The sequence below is a fragment of the Bison bison genome, unplaced genomic scaffold, assembly GCF_000754665.1.
Source record: "Bison bison bison isolate TAMUID 2011002044 unplaced genomic scaffold, Bison_UMD1.0 scf7180017864325, whole genome shotgun sequence".
NCBI classification, from domain to species: Eukaryota; Metazoa; Chordata; class Mammalia; order Artiodactyla; family Bovidae; genus Bison; species Bison bison.
In genome coordinates this window covers 1,212,475-1,220,755 of record NW_011494897.1, presented here as the reverse complement: position 1 = coordinate 1,220,755, position 8,281 = coordinate 1,212,475, and the positions used below count along the sequence as shown (strand labels likewise).

Genomic DNA, 8,281 nt, shown 5'->3' with positions numbered 1-8,281 from the left:
CATTGAGTCGGAGATGCCATCCAACCATCTCATCCTCTGTCTTCCCCTTCTCCTCCTGCCCTCAATCTTTCCCAGCATCAGTGTCTTTTCAAATGAGTCAGCTCTTCACATCAGGTGGCCAAAGTACTGGAGTTTCAGCTTCAACATCAGTCCTTCCAATGAACACCCAGGACTGATTTCCTTTAGGATGGACTGGTTGGGTCTCCTTGCAGTCCAAGGGACTCTCAAGAGTCTTCTCCAACACCACAGTTCAAAAGCATCAATTCTTCGGCACTCAGCTTTCTTTACAGTCCAACTCTCACATCCATACATGACTACTGGAAAAACCATAGCTTTGACTAGACGGACCTTTGTTGGCAAAGTAATGTCTCTGCTTTTTAATATGCTGTCTAGGTTTATCATAGCTTTTCTTCCAAGGAGCAGGCATCTTTTAATTTCATGACTGCAGTCACCATCTGCAGTGATTTTGGAGCCCAAGAAAATAAGTCTGTCACTATTTTCATTGTTTCCCTATCTATTTGCCATGAAGTGATGGGATCAGATGCCATGATCTTTTGAATGTTGAGTTTTAAGCCAGCTTTTTCACTCTCCTCTTTCACTTTTATCAAGAGGCTGCTTTTTAGTTCCTCTTTGCTTTCTGCCCTAAGGGTGGTGTCAACTGCATATCTGAGGTTATTGATATTTCTCCCTGCAGTCTTGATTCCAGCTTGGGCTTCATCCAGTTCAGCATTTGGCATGATGTACTCTGCATATAATTTAAATAAGCAAGGTGAAAATACACAGCCTTTACATACTCCTTTCCCAATTTGGAACCAGTCCGTTGTTCCATATCTGGTTCTAACTGTTGCTTCTTGACCTGCATACAAATTTCTCAGGAGGCAGATAAGATGGTCTGGTATTCCTATCTCTTGAAGAATTTTCCACAGTTTGTTGTGATCCCCACAGTCAAAGGCTTTGTCATAGTCAATAAAGCAGAAGTAGATGTTTTTTGGAATTCTCTTGTTTTTTCTATGATCCAATAGATGTTTGCAATTTGATCTCTGGTTCCTCTGCCCTTTCTAAATTCAGCTTGAACATGTGGAAGTTCTCAGTTCACGCACTGTTGAAGCCTAGCTTGGAGAATTTTGAGTATTTGCTAGTGTGTGAGGTGAGTGCAATTGTGCGGTAGTTTGAACATTCTTTAGCATTACCTTACTTAGGGATTGAAATGAAAACTGACCTTTTCCAGTCCTGTGGCCACTGCTGAGTTTTCCAAATTTGCTGGCATATTGAGTGCAGCACTTTCATAGCATCATCTTTTAGGATTTGTAATAGCTCAGCTAGAATTCTATCACCTTCACTGGCTTTGTTTGTAGTGATGCTTCCTAAGGCCCAGTTGACTTCACATTCCAGGATGTCTGGCTCTAGATGAGTGATCACACCATCATGGTTATCTGGGTCATTAAAATCTGTTTTGTTCTGTGTATTCTTGCTACCTCTTCTTAATATGTGACTTCCCTAGTGGCTCAGATAGTAAAGAGTCTGCCTACAGTGTGGAAGACCTGGGTTTGATCCCTGGGTTGGGAAGAGCCCCTGGAGGAGGAAATGGCAACCCACTCTAGTATTCTTGCCTGGAGAATCCCATAGATAGAGGAACGTGTCAGGCTACAGTGCATGGGGTTGCAAAGAGTTTTGGACATGACTGAGCAACTTACTGAGAAGTAAACACAGCATATTTCTTAGTATCTTTTGCTTCTGTTAGGTCCATACTGTTTCTGTCCTTTATTGTGCACATCTTTGCATGAAATGTTCCCTTGGTATCTCTAATTTTCTTGAAGCGATCTCTAGTCTTGCCCATTCTATTGTTCTCCTCCATTTTTTTCCCGCACTGATCACTGAAGAAGGCTTTCTTATCTCTTCTTGATTTTCTTTGGAACTCTGCATTCAAATGGGTGTATCTTTCCTTTTCTCCTTTGAGTTTCACGTCTCTTCTTTTCTCAGCTATTTGTAAGGCCTCCTCAGACAATCATTTTGCCTTTTTTGCATTTCTTCTTGGGGATGGTTTTGATCACTGCTTCCTATATAATGTTACGAACCTCTGTCCATAGTTCTTCAGACATTCTATCCATCAGATCTAATCCCATGAATCTATTTGTCGCTTTCACTGTATAATCTTAAAGGATTTGATTTAGGTCCTACCTGAACGGTCCGGTGGTTTTCCCTACTTTCTTCAATTTAAGTCTAAATTTGGCAATAAGGAATTCATGATCTGAGACACAGTCAGCTCCTGGTTTTATTTTTGCTGACTGTATAGAGCTTCTCCATCTTTGGCTGCAAAGAATATAATCAACCTGATTTTGGTATTGACCATCTGGTGATGTCCATGTGTAGAGTCTTTTCTTGTGTTGTTGGAAGAGGGTGTTTGCCATGACCAGTGTGTTCTCTTGGCAAAACTCTATTAGCCTTTGCCCTGCTTCATTCTGTGTTCCAAGGCCAAATTTGCATGTTACTCCAGGTGTTTCTTGACTTCCTACTTTTTCTTCCCAGTCCCCTATGATATAAAGGTCATCTTTTTTGGGTGTTAGTTCTAGAAGGTCTTGTAGGTCTTCACATAATCATTCAACTTCAGCTTTTTCAGCATTACTGGTCAGGGCATAGACTTGGATTACTGTGATATTGAATGGTTTGCTTTGGAAATGAACAGAGATCATTCTGTCGTTTTTGAGATTGCATCCAAGTACTGCATTTCAGACTCTTTTGTTGACAGTAAGGGCTACTCTATTTCTTCTAAGGGATTCTTGCCCACAGTAGTAGATATAATGGTCATCTGAATTAAATTCACCCATTCCAGTCCATTTGAGTTCACTGATTCCTAAAACGTCAATGTTCACTCTTACCATCTCCTGTTTGACCACTTCCAATTTACCTTGATTCATGGACCTAACATTCCAGGTTCCTATTCGATATTGTTCTTTACAGCATCAGACTTTACTTCCATCACCAGTCACATCCACAACTGGGCGTTGTTTCTGCTTTGGCTCAGCTTCTTCATTCTTTATGGATTTATTTCTCTACTCATCTCCAGTAGCATATTGGGCACCTACCGACCAGGGAAGTTCGTCTTTCAGTGTCCTATCTTTTTGCCTTTTCGTACTGTTCATGGGGTTCTCAAGGCAAGAATACTGAGGTGGTTTGCCATTTCCTTCTCCCGTGAACCACATTTTGTCAGAACTCTACGTGGCATGGCTCACAGTTTCATGAGTTAGACAAGGCTGTGATCCAAGTGGTGAGTTTGGATAGCTTTCTGTAATGGTGGTTTCCATTCTATCTGCCCTCTGGCGGATACTCCACTGTGTTGCTCAGTCTCAAACCCCCTCAGAATCAGATCCTTTTGTGTTGCAGTGGTTTGAAGCAAGGAACACCCATGTTTTGCTCACACCCAGCTGTTTCCAGTTGTCTCCACTCCCAGGAGACCTTGTGTTAGAGAGCCTAAGATAACATGTTACCTTTTCCAGTCCTTGTAGGGTCTCCATGAGGTAGATGTGATAATCAGCATTTCAAAGGGCAATGAACAAAGATTCAGGTCAACTAAGAGGACACATGAAGCCTGTTAAAGCTTCTTAAGGGAATTCCCTGGTGGTCCAGTGGTTAAACATCTGCTCTGCAATGCAGGGGAAGTTCTATCCATGGACAGGGAACTAAGATCCCACAAGATGCAGAGCTGAACTGAGCCCACGTGCTACAACTACAGAATCCGAGAGCTCCTATGAAATATCCTGCCTGCCGCAACTAACGGAGAAGGCAATGGCACCCCACTCCAGTACTCTTGCCTGGAAAATCCCATGGACGCAGGAACCTGGTAGGCTGCAGTCCATGGAGTCACTAAGAGTCGGACACGACTGAGCGACTTCACTTTCACTTTTCACTTTCATGCATTGGAGAAGGAAATGGCAACCCACTCCAATGTTCTTGCCTAAAGAATCCCAGGGACGGGGGAGCCTGGTGGGCTGCCGTCTATGGGGTTGCACACAGTCGGACACGACTGAAGTGACTTAGCAGCAGCAGCCGCAACTAAGGCCTGCCTGACAGCCAAATAAATAATTATGTTAAAAAACGGTGCTTTTGGAAGGTCTTTCTAAGAGCTGTGTGTGGGATGGACTGGAAGTGGGCAAGAGAGGAAAGGTCAGGCAGGTGTGACAGCATGTGACTTAAGTGGGGTGGAGGTCACAGGTGCAGAGAGGCATATGGAGAGCCCAGGTTGCCAGCATGCCACAGGTGCTGTTTGACCTTTGGTCCTAAGTTCCCTTCTAGCTTTTTCATCACCGCTCCCCTGCACAGACCCCGAGTGCTTCCTGATGGCTGTCTCCTGCTTCTTTGCTCTGAACATGCTTCCACTTGAAGAGGGTTAAGTGTCAGCCCCTCAGAGTCCCACCTGGGGAACACGGTATCTAGTCATCCCTACTGCCTACCCCTCAAGGGCACCAAGGGCTTCCTCTCTGGTGGGCATTTCTGTTGGGCTTTAAAAACAATAACCTTGCTCCTTTACTTTGATGGTGAGCCTACTATGGTTTCTGATTCTGGAGGGTCTCCTTTTTCCAACAGGTTGATTAAAGTCGTTAAAAAAAGTAGCTGTTACTACTTGCACAAGGGTTATTTGAGTTGTTTTTTTGGTCCTTTTAAAATACTATTATATAGAAGTTTATCTGTTCCATTATAAATGCAATTCATGATCATCATAGCAAATGTTGAAGACATCAGAAATGTAGAAGAAAAAATCGCCCATTGTTACTGTTTATAAATTTTATTTTATTTTATTTTTTTGTCGTTTGTTTAAGGTAGCCATTATCTATATGATATATCATGATCTGTATGATAGAATCATATATATCATATATAATGCATGTATTTTTTGTATATAATTTATATATACAAATATGTATCTGTTGACTAAAGAAAAATGCACAGCCTAAAAGTTGTGAGTGAAGTCTTATTGGAGGATCTTACTGAGGACTATAATGTGGGAGACAGCCTCTCAGATAGCTCCAAGGAACTGCTCCAAAGAGGTAAGGGAGGAGTCAGACACATGGAGGAGTCAGTAATCCAAGGATTACTGCTAATCACAAAGAATAGAAATCTCAAGTTAATGATTTTAGACTTTTCTATGTTTGAGAAGATGCAGGAATCTGAGCTCATTGAAATGATTCCTTAGATATGCATCTTACCTATCTAGGGCCAGTATCTAAAGCACAGAATGCTCTTTTTCGCCATCCTGAATTGCCCTCAGGGCACACCTTCCTTGGGCAGCTGCAAGGACTGATGGCATGATTCTTGTAAAACTGGGTTGGTGGGCAACATTTTTTGTTTACTGAAAGGGCAGGCAGCATTTCCTGTCCATATACCACATGTCACACATATACATGTATATCTATGAATTATGAGCTTATAAATATGTATCTAGGAATTGTAAACCATGTATCATATTTATAGTCCTCCAACCTGTTCAAAAGTCATTTTTGATGGCTTCCTAATGTTACATGACACTTTGTAAAGACCACTTTATACTATTTGACACTCAGGCTATAATCCAACTTTGTTACCAGTGAAAGTCTAGTAGACACAATTGTGGCTTCCCAGGTAGCTCAGTGGTAAAGAATCCACCTGCCAATGCAGAAGACACAGAGATGCGGGTTCAATCCCTGGGTCAGGAAGATCCCCTGGAGAAGGGAATGGCAGCCCACTCCCGTTTTCTTGTCTGGAGAATCACATGGACCGAGGAGCCTGGTGGGCTGGGCTACTGGGGTAGCCCTGGGGTAGCAAAGACTTGGATAGGACTGAGTGACTGAGTACATACACACTGTTGTATGCAGAGCATTGTAAGATTATTTTTCTATAAGTTAGATTTCTAAAGTGGAATTATTGACTTGTGGGGTATAGGCACTTTTTCAGCATTTTGACCAATTGCTATCAAAACAATTCTTCCCACCCGCCTCCAACTTGTTATGTGAGAAAGATCCTTGGCTCTGGCCTTTGCCAGGGTCATTTGGTGCAGGACATACTTTATATTTCCTGCATTTTAACCTTAATAAGTCACTGGTTTGTACATGTTTGAATTATTTATGACTGGTAAGAGAAAAAAAATAATCAGAGATTCTTACAATTTATTCAGATTTCAGCATCTGAGAGGGATTGATCAGCACTCTTATGACCGCAGCAGCACCACTATCTGGGCAAATCCTTATTACCCAGCCGGTAATTTCATCCTGGAAATGAACCTCTTTTTGGAGTTACAAATGTTCTGAGTTAATACAAGGAAAGTATTAAAGATGATTTGGGAATAAGAACACATATAGATTTTAGGTAATGAAGACTTTTAAAATAAATACAATTGTCCATAAAATTATTTGGAATGTGATGGTAGCTATTACACTTCTTCAGTCTCTGACGTTAATACTGATGAGTAAAGAAAGTTGAAAGAATCAACTGAAAAGCTACAGTTTTCTTTTGAATGTTTATATTTTATTATGTATTGTTGTGTATTTTAGGAAAAATGGGAAACAAAAGATTTCCAGAGTGCCTTAACACGTTAACACACAAATCCATCTTATTGGGTTTTACAATGCCATTGAGTCCTGTTGAGTTTTGCTCATGTGGTTTTGTCCCCACCATTATGGAACTGCGTTGTATTTGAAATGGAAATTATTCTGCAGACTTTGTTTCTTTTTTGATTATGCCTCTTTTAAGCCATGTAAAAGTAATTGTAACTGACCGGGACAAACAGTACAAATTCCAAGTATGATAAAGAAGAGAATGGGATTTGAAAGCAAAAGGAATTTTGAGAATAACAATAGGAGGAAGGAATCATGAACCTGTTTTGTTGTTGTTGTTTTTTTTTTTTAGATGCAAGTAATTTTTGAACTATTCTGGTAAAACTGAACAAGAATTCTCACTGATGTAACATGTGAATGAATGAACTCACCTATAATTTTGTGGTTTCTTGAATATCATTGAATATATTGAATAAATGTGATTCTCAATTGTACTTTTTCTTTGGTATTTCTTTTAAAAATTACTTATCTATTTATTTATTTTTGGCTGCGTTTGGTCTTAGTTTCAGCATACAGGCTCTTTACTGCAGCGTGTGGACTTCTCTCTAGCTGCAGCGCCCCGGTTTAGTTGCCCCTGCTGCGTGTGGGATCTTAGTTCCCCTACCAGGGATGGAACCCATGTCCCCTGCGCTAGCACTGAGCCACCAGGAAAATCCCAAACATGGCCTGATTTTGTGACAAGAGCCTGACGTCAGTGCCTTACAAGGATTTGTTGTTATTGTTCAGTTGCTAAGTTGTGTCCCACTCTTTGTGACCCCATGGACTGCAGCACGCCAGGCTTCCCCATCCTTCACCATCTCCCTGAGTTTGCTCAAATTCATGTCCATTGAGTGAGTGATGCCATCCAACCATCTCATCCTCTGCTGCCCCTTCTCCTGCCTTAAATCTTTCCCAGCATCAGGGTCTCTTCCAGTGAGTCAGCTCTTCCGCATCAGGTGGCCAAAGTATTGGAGCTTCAGCTTCAGCATCAGTCCTTGCAATGAATATTCAGGGGTGATTTCCTTTGGGATTGACTGGTTTGTTCTTGCTGTCCAAGGGACTCTCAAGAGTCTTCGGCACCACAATTCGAAAGGATTATCGAGGACATCCCCTGCTGCCTTGAAGAAGCCTCGGGACCTTGTGCCAGTATCCTCTGTCGTAGCCGGGGTTCCTGGCAAATGCAGCTCCATCTCTGATGCTTTGTGCCTGGAGGAGCCAACCAAGTGTGCAGTCCTATAGAGGGCAGTCTCCGCTCGGCTTTGCTGTTCGGAGCTGCGGGCTGCGGCCCTGAATACCTGGGCTTTCAGGTCCCGAGACCCTGGTCGCGTGTCTCGCCCTCAGATTCCCACCCGCCCAAAGCTCCCCGGCCCCAGCAGCCCGTAGATGAGGAGAGTGGCTGAAGGCAGCCGGGCACCCTGCGAAGGCCACCGGGTGCCAGTTGCTCCCTATTACCAAGAAAGGGATCTGCCGGCTGCCTGATGAGTACTGCGAACTTTAAAAAAAATTTTAGGTTAAATAAACAACCCACAAATACGTAAATAAAATGGTCCCTTGTAGCGATCACGCGGGAGGGTCCCTCGCTTTGCAGCCGTAGGCGGCGGAAGTGGAGGAGGCGGTGGGAGGTGCTCCCACCTCCCACCCTTAGATCCCCCGGGCCACCCCTCGGGAGAAGGACGCGACATTCCGGTCGGCCGGAAAGGGGTTCAGAAGTCGTCCTT

At 42.9% G+C, this 8,281-nt stretch overlaps 1 protein-coding gene across 1 annotated transcript in view; it reads left to right on the top strand.

Moving 5' to 3' along the window:
* The window catches only part of MARC2 (mitochondrial amidoxime reducing component 2), a gene marked incomplete at its 5' end in the record, with an annotated part of 43,165 nt that extends 36,147 nt beyond the window's left edge, over positions 1-7,018 (top strand). Inside the window, one exon of the mRNA XM_010853299.1 lies at positions 6,146-7,018. The remainder of the gene's footprint in view (positions 1-6,145) is intronic.
* Between the last annotated feature and the right edge of the window lie 1,263 nt (positions 7,019-8,281).